Source organism: Mytilus edulis, chromosome 4, assembly GCF_963676685.1.
Source record: "Mytilus edulis chromosome 4, xbMytEdul2.2, whole genome shotgun sequence".
NCBI classification, from domain to species: domain Eukaryota; kingdom Metazoa; phylum Mollusca; class Bivalvia; order Mytilida; family Mytilidae; genus Mytilus; species Mytilus edulis.
The window spans coordinates 12,323,826-12,332,071 of record NC_092347.1 but is presented as its reverse complement, the minus strand read 5'-3'; positions in this window follow the sequence as shown (position 1 = coordinate 12,332,071).

Below are 8,246 nucleotides of genomic sequence, written 5' to 3'. Positions count from 1 at the left end.
TTTTTTTAAACTTTGAAGAAGAATTCTTTAATTGCACAATATTGTGCAATAGATTTGTAAGATCTTGACATTTGTTTTGTGTAAGAAACTCGTATAATGTCAAAAATTTGATCACAATCCAAATTCAGAGCTGTATCAAGCTTTAATGCTTTGTCAATACTTGCCCGAACTGTTCGGGGTTCGACATCTGCGGTCGTATAATGCTGTACCCTGCGGAGCAACTAGTTCTGTGTTATTTTGAAAACAATAAGAGCTAAGATTTTATTGTAAACTGCAAAAATGATCTGCATAACAAGATCTATCTAATCTGAAAAATTTACCACCTGAAAACAGGTGGTAAATTTTTCAGATTTTTGTTTTTGGAGATATTGGGAGTCAGAATTATTGATAAATACATTTTTCCAAATATAGTCCATCAGCTAGTTTTCAAAAGCGCTCTAGTTAAGGAGTTTGTGTTACACCCCAGGGTACTGCGATTTTTTTTGATAGAATTCAACTTCATTATCTTATTGATAAAATACCAGGTGTTAGACTAAAAAAAAATTGTCCAAGAGGTTTAAAAACGTCCCTTTCAATGGTCCCCTCATTTAGCTATCACGACTATTAATAAGTAATTTTTAATTAAAATTTTTAATATAAAGCGATTAAAAAAAATAAAGTATAGGTTTAAACAACTAAAACAGATATAAACTATCATATTTAATGTATCAATGAAGATTTTTGGTTTAAAAAAATGTTTATTTATATTACAAACAATCCGATTGTTTGGGTGAAAATTAAGGCATATTTTCTCATTTCATAAACAAATTCGTAATACAATTATCCGTTTTTGTTAATTAAACTTAAAAATTGACCAGTATGCAATGTTTAAACTATTTGCAGTATTTACATATCGTCTAAAATATGAATTATTCAATAAAACATATGTACGTGCAAATACTGGTGCCCACATAAGCAGTCTCAGATAATCACTTATTAATTTGCAACTGAAAACAAGCATTTAATTGTCGATTATGTTGTTTTTGTGTGACAAATTATTTTAAAAAGTAAATACTAGTATGTAACAAAATATTTATGAAAAAAATTACAAATTAAAGTTATTTTTTTGCGTTTTGAAAGGGTGTACTCTATTGAACTCAATAAAGGTGTGCTTGTTTACATTTCGTCTTTTAGCTATGTGGTGATTGAGTTAAGATTGTTAAGTCATTCAATCGACAAACATTGCTTTGAACGAAGGTCAAATAGTCAGTTGGCGAATTTGTTCAGACTTTTTACTTTCTTTGGCACAACATTATGTCGATTTGACATACCATCCTGGTTACTATTTATTTCAACGCTTTTCGTAATGTATACAATTTTAGTTTCTTGTGTACAATTTGGAAATTAGTATGGGGTTCATTATCACTGGACTAGTATATATTTGTTTAGGGGCCAGCTGATGGACGCCTCCGGTTGCGGGAATTTCTCGCTACATTGAAGACCTGTTGGTGACCCTCTGCTGTTGTTTTCTATTTGGTCGGGTTGTTGTCTCTTTGACACATTCCCCATTTCCATTCTCAATTTTATTGTTCCTCTTTTGATAGTGTTTTTTTTTTCTTTCATTTTTCTTTCCTTTTTACTATTGTTTTATAAATTTTGTACATATTGTCAAATCATTTTGTTACTTTCTTTGCATTCAGTTTTTTTTGCATATGACCGTCAAAACTTTTGCCGATACATGTCAGTCAATTTTTATTCATATGCAAAATATGCCAAATATCCATCCTGATGCGCATGAATATCTTTCATCTGGTTGTTTTTGTGTTCAGAGAAGCTCTCATGGATTTTCTAGATCTCCAGTTGACCAAACAATCGAGCAAACATTGAACAGAGATACAAAAACAAGAGGTGGCATGGTTGGTTTCAGTTTAAATAAAAGTTTTGTTAAATGTTGGTTGTTAAAAGTACATGAAAGAACTTCAATATCATCAAAGTGTCGAGATTTGGCAGGAATTGCTAACCCTGAAACATCCGCACAAAAAGAACTTGGAAAATACAAATGAAGCGAGAAGAAACTGACTATTAAAATTGGTTCAAACACTGTAAAGGTGGACAAATCCATTTGAAACATCTGAGCAGTTATTTGGCTTGTCCTCGGGTACTGTTGCATCTTCGGAATTAAGGTGCGACCTTCCAAACGCGTATGAAAAGGGAAAGTCGGCATCAGAAAATGTCATTATTGAACGGCTTATTCAAAAGTCAACCAATATTTCAAACCAATCAAAAGACAATCATTGCTTATATTTTCAACAAAGGAAATAAAAGGTTAACAGATAATGGCTGATAAGAACAACATCACATTGAAAGCATACACAAATCTTTTTGGTAGCCTGTTTGTCATGCATGGTCACTTGCAAACGTTGATGATACACCTGAAAAGACAAATAAATCTGTCCTAGGTGGTCTTTAAGAAAAGGACGTTGAACAAATGCAAGCCATTCCTGAGGAAAGCATGTGGATATTTGATGGTACGGCATTTATTCAATCCTTTACTAGGATACCAAGTACTTTTTCTGATTTGGCAATAGTTGTTTAATAAAACACCCTTTTAGTTTCAGAAAAAGCTCCCCGCATTGATTTTGTCACTGATCAGTATCGCACAATATCCATAAAAAAAATTAGAACGGCATCTCAGGTCCTTGGGAGGGCAAATCATTACGTCAATTTCTAGATCAACACAATCTTGTCCTCGGCAATTGAAGAAATTTTTGTCAGTTGCTAGAAACAAATTTGCTCTTGTTGAATTCTTTGAGTCGGAATGGAGTAAACAATCCTATAAATTTACACTTGAAGGTATTGATTTATTTGTATCATATGGAAGTATGTGCTACAAAATATATGTTGAAAATGAAATAGTGAGAAGAGTAGAATGCATTGAGCTTCTAAGCATACAGGAAGAAGCCAACACAAAGATGTTTCTTCATGCAAAACACGTAGCTGACAAAGGTTATGATTCCATTGGTATAAAATATTCTGACACTGATGTGGAAGTATTTGTCTGCTATTTTCAGAATTATATCAATTCTAATATTATTATTCCAAATGCAGATTAATAAATGTGCAATTAATGTGTGCAAAATTGGGGGAGAATGTGTGTAGATCACTGCCAGGATTTCACACCTCTACTGGTTTTGATTATTAAAGTAAGTGTTTTGTCTGATAAATGAAAAAGCAAAGCATTCGGCGTTTTGACACGTCATGTCTGTGGAGTTTTCAGAAAGTCTATCCTGTTTTGGTGAAACCTTTGAAGAAGAAGACGAAGAGTTGCCAAAACACGTAAGAGGTTTTTGTGTGTTATTATATATGAACAGAGAAATGTGAAATTAATAACATCGATGAATTAAGATTCAGATTTTTTTGCAATGCAAAAAACATTCATTGTCATCTACTGCCCCCAACAAAAGATGCAATGTTCAAAGCACATGAATCGAGACAACTTTCAGGCAAAGATTTTGAAATCTGCTCTTGAGCACAGAACTGTTCCGTCGCCAAACAACCATGGTTGGATTGTTAAGAACGATTTGATCAGTATCAATCGGTTGTACCAACCGCCAGCGTTAGATGCTTTATTAATTCTGATAAGCTGTTCATGTAAAGCTGGTTGTGCCAATAAAAGATGTTCATGTGTTCGACAAGGTTTATCCTGTACAGATGGCTGTAAATGTTCTAATGCTTGTAGCAATAAGGATTATCAAATCGTTGATATTGCTAATGATGACAACGAAGCCGATGGAGATGATGATGATGATAATTCGGTATAATGCAGGTGACGAAAATGATGATGATTCTATGGATTTTAATACCTCAAGTTCTTTGTGACCTTATGTGGTGATTCTGTTATTAAGAAAACTTTAATATAGATCTAGAAACCCTGACAGGTCTTTTTTTTTTAGTAATATGTGAGTTATTTCATGAATGTAAATACGTGACAGAATCGTGCATATCTTGTTGCTCAGGTTTGTGATTCTATTTCTTTCTTTCTTACCTTTGAATGTTTTTCAACAGCCTTGATGCTCTTTTTTTTATCAATGTAAATTAAACAATAATGTGTCCGGGGCATCCGCACATCATTTTCTAAGTTCAGTGGTCCGTGAAAATGGGTGGGAAATCTCTAATTTGGCATTAAAATTAGACAGATCATGTCATAGGGAATATGTGTACTAAGTTTCACGTTGATTGGACTTCAATTTCATCAAAAACTACGTCGGCCAAAAACTTTGACCTAGACCAAGAACTTTAACCTGAACTTGCGGCGGGAAAGACGGAAGAACGAACGAACGGACGCACAGACCAGAAAACATAATACCCATAAATGGGGCATACAAATATACCTTTATATCAACAACACTAGTACGTATGCTTTTTTTCATTCCAAATCATAAAATTTTGGAAATTACCCTCATCTTTTTAGCTCACCTGGCCCAAAGGGCCAAGTGAGCTTTTCCCATCACTTGGCGTCCGTCGTCCGTCGTCCGTCGTCTGTCGTCCGTCGTCTGTCGTCCGTCGTCGTCTGGCGTCGTTAACTTTTACAAAAATCTTCTCCTCTGAAACTACTGGGCCAAATTACACCAAACTTGGCCAAAATCATCATTGGGGTATCTAGTTTAAAAAATGTGTCCGGTGACCCGGCCAACCATCCAAGATGGCCGCCATGGCTAAAAATAGAACATAGGGGTAAAATGCAGTTTTTGGCTTATAACTCAAAAACCAAAGCATTTAGAGCAAATCTGACATGGGGGTAAACTTGTGTAACAGGTCAAGATCTATCTGCCCTGAAATTTTCAGATGAATCGGATAACCCGTTGTTGGGTTGCTGCCCCTGAATTAGTAATTTTAAGGAAATTTTGCTGTTTTTGGTTATTATCTTGAATATTATTATAGATAGAGATAAACAGTAAACAGCAATAATGTTCAGCAAAGTAAGATTTACAAATAAGTCAACATGACCGAAATGATCAGTTGACCCCTTTAGGAGTTATTGCCCTTTATAGTCAATTTTTAACCATTTTTCGTAAATCTTAATAATCTTTTACAAAAATCTTCTCCTCTGAAACTACTGGGCCAAATTTATCCAAACTTGGCCACAATTATCTTTGGGGTATCTAGTTTAAAAAATGTGTCCGGTGACCCGGCCAACCAACCAAGATGGCCGCCACGGCTAAAAATAGAACATAGGGGTAAAATGCAGTTTTTGGCTTATAACTTAAAAACCAAAGCATTTAGAGCAAATCTGACATTGGTAAAATTGTTTATCAGGTCAAGATCTATCTACCCTGAAATTTTCAGATGAATCTGACAACCTGTTGTTGGGTTGCTGCCCCTGAATTGGTAATTTTAAGGAAATTTTGCTGTTTTTGGTTATTATCTTGTATATTATTATAGATAGAGATAAACTGTAAACAGCCATTATGTTCAGCAAAGTAAGATTTACAAATAAGTCAACATGACCGAAATGGTCAGTTGACCCCTTTAGGAGTTATTGCCCTTTATAGTCATTTTTTAACCATTTTTCGTAAATCTTAGTAATCTTTTACAAAAATCTTCTCCTCTGAAACTACTGGGCCAAATTAATCCAAACTTATTCACAATCATCTTTGGGGTATCTAGTTTAAAAAATGTGTCTGATGACCCAGCCATCCAACCAAGATGGCCGCCATGGCTAAAAATAGAACATAGGGGTAAAATGCAGTTTTTGGCTTATAACTCGAAAACCAAAGCGTTTAGAGCAAATCTGACAGGTGCTAAATTGTTTATCAGGTCAAGATCTATCTGCCCTGAAATTTTCAGATAAATCGGACAACCAGTTGTTGGGTTCCTGCCCCTGAATTGGTCATTTTAAGGAAATTTTACTGTTTTTGGTTATTATCTTGAAAATTATTATAGATAAAAATAAACTGTAAACAGCAATAATGTTCAGCAAAGTAAGATTTACAAATAAGTCAACATGACCGAAATGGTCAGTTGACCCATATAGGAGTTATTGCCCTTTATAGTCAATTTTTAACCATTTTTCGTAAATCTTAGTAATCTTTTACAAAAATCTTCTCCTCTGAAACTACTGGGCCAAATTAATCCAAACTTATCCACAATCATCTTTGGGGTATCTAGTTTAAAAAATGTGTCCGATGACCCGGCCATCCAACCAAGATGGCCGCCATGGCTAAAAATAGAACATAGGGGTAAAATGCAGTTTTTGGCTTATAACTCAAAAACCAAAGCGTTTAGAGCAAATCTGACATGGGGGTTAATTTGTTTATCAGGTCAAGATCTATCTGCCCCAAAATTTTCAGATGAATCTGACAACCCGTTGTTGGGTTGCTGCCCCTAAATTGGTAATTTTAAGGAAATTTTGCTGTTTTTGGTTATTGTCTTGAATATTATTATAGATAGAGATAAACTGTAAACAGCAATAATGTTCAGCAAAGTAAGATTTACAAATAAGTCAACATGACCGAAATGGTCAATTGACCCCCTAAGGAGTTATTGTCCTTTATAGTCAATTTTCAACAATTTTTATAAAATTTGTAAATTTTTACTAACATTTTCCACTGAAACTACTGGGCAAAGTTCATTATAGATAGAGATAATTGTAAGCAGCAAGGATGTTCAGTAAAGTAAGATGTACAAACACATCACCATCACCAAAATACAATTTTGTCATGAATCCGTCTGCTTCCTTTGTTTAATAGTCACATAGACCAAGGTGAGCGACACAGGCTCTTTAGAGCCTCTAGTTTTTCTTGGTCCTCTACGATTTAAACATTAAATAAAAATCAACCTCCGTTTTAATAAGATATGATTTGTTCAATTTAAAAAAATAGTACCGAATACTAGATATGCTCTTAAATAAGTCCCCTTTTAACCCCTTTTTGAAACTTTTTCAAAAGTATAACACCTCTTAAAATATTTTTCAGACATTACTCCTTAGAATTATACCAAAAAATTGCGGTACCCTGGGTGTAACACAGAACTGAAATTTTACCCTACCAGCTGATGGACTAATAAGCTTTAAAATGGCTCATGTCACACCCTCTATCCTGATCTTTCAGGATAGAGTTTTTTTTTTATACAACTGCAAAAATAAAAATAAATTTGGTTGTATATTGATATCACGTTGTCGTCGGCCGAAGACAGATGATTTCCGGATAATAACTTTAGAATGAATGAATGAATGAAAATCAATCAAATTTTTAACACAAGGTGCATACCATTAAAGGAAGGTTGTGATTGATTTTGGAGGTTTCGGTCCAAACAGTTTAGGAATTAAGGACCAACAGGGGCCAAAATTAAACTTTGTTTGATTTCATCAAAAATTGAATTATTGGGTTTCTTTAAATTTGATATGCCAAATCTAACCGTGTATTTAGATTCTTAATTTTTGGTCCTGTTTTCAAATTGGTCTACATTAAGGTCCAAAGAGTCCAAAATTAAACTTAGTTTGATTTACACAAAAATGGAATTCTTGGGGTTCTTTCACGATATGCTGAATCTGAACATGTACTTAGATTTTTATTATGGGCCCAGTTTTCAAGTTGGTCGAAATCGGGGTCCAAAATTAAACTTTGTTTGATTTCAACTAAAAATGAATATATGGGGTTCTTTGATATGCTGAATCTAACCATGTATTTAGATTTTTTATATTTGGGCCATGTTATCAAATTGTTCCACATTGAGGTCTAAAGGGTCCAACATTGAAATTATTTGATTTCATCAAAAATTGAATTCTTGGGTTCTTTGATATGCTGAACCTAACCATGTATTTAGATTTCGGGTATTGGACCATAAAAGGTAAATGTCCAAGTTAAAATTTTCAATTTCTTGGACCAAATTCATTCTGTGTCAGAAACCTTTTTTTTTTTATCAAACCTCGCCCTGTGAAGCATTTTATTTGGTTAGATAACACCTTAAATAAGTAACACTAAGTTAATATAAGTTGAAATATAAAAAAAGTATTTTCAACTAAAATATAAAAAGCAAAAATAAAAAAGGGGGGTCCACTCCACAAACGCCTATGGTTTTATATATATTTTTTAAATCCGTTGTTATGATCACACATATAACCTGTGGTGCTCAAGAAAGTGGAGGGATATAATAAAAAAGAAAAGAAGAAAAAAAAGAAAAATCCGTTTGGATGTGCTCCTCATTAGCAGGAGGAAGATACAGAAAAGAAGAAGAAGGTTCCCTGTTGACACTGACGTATTTTATGT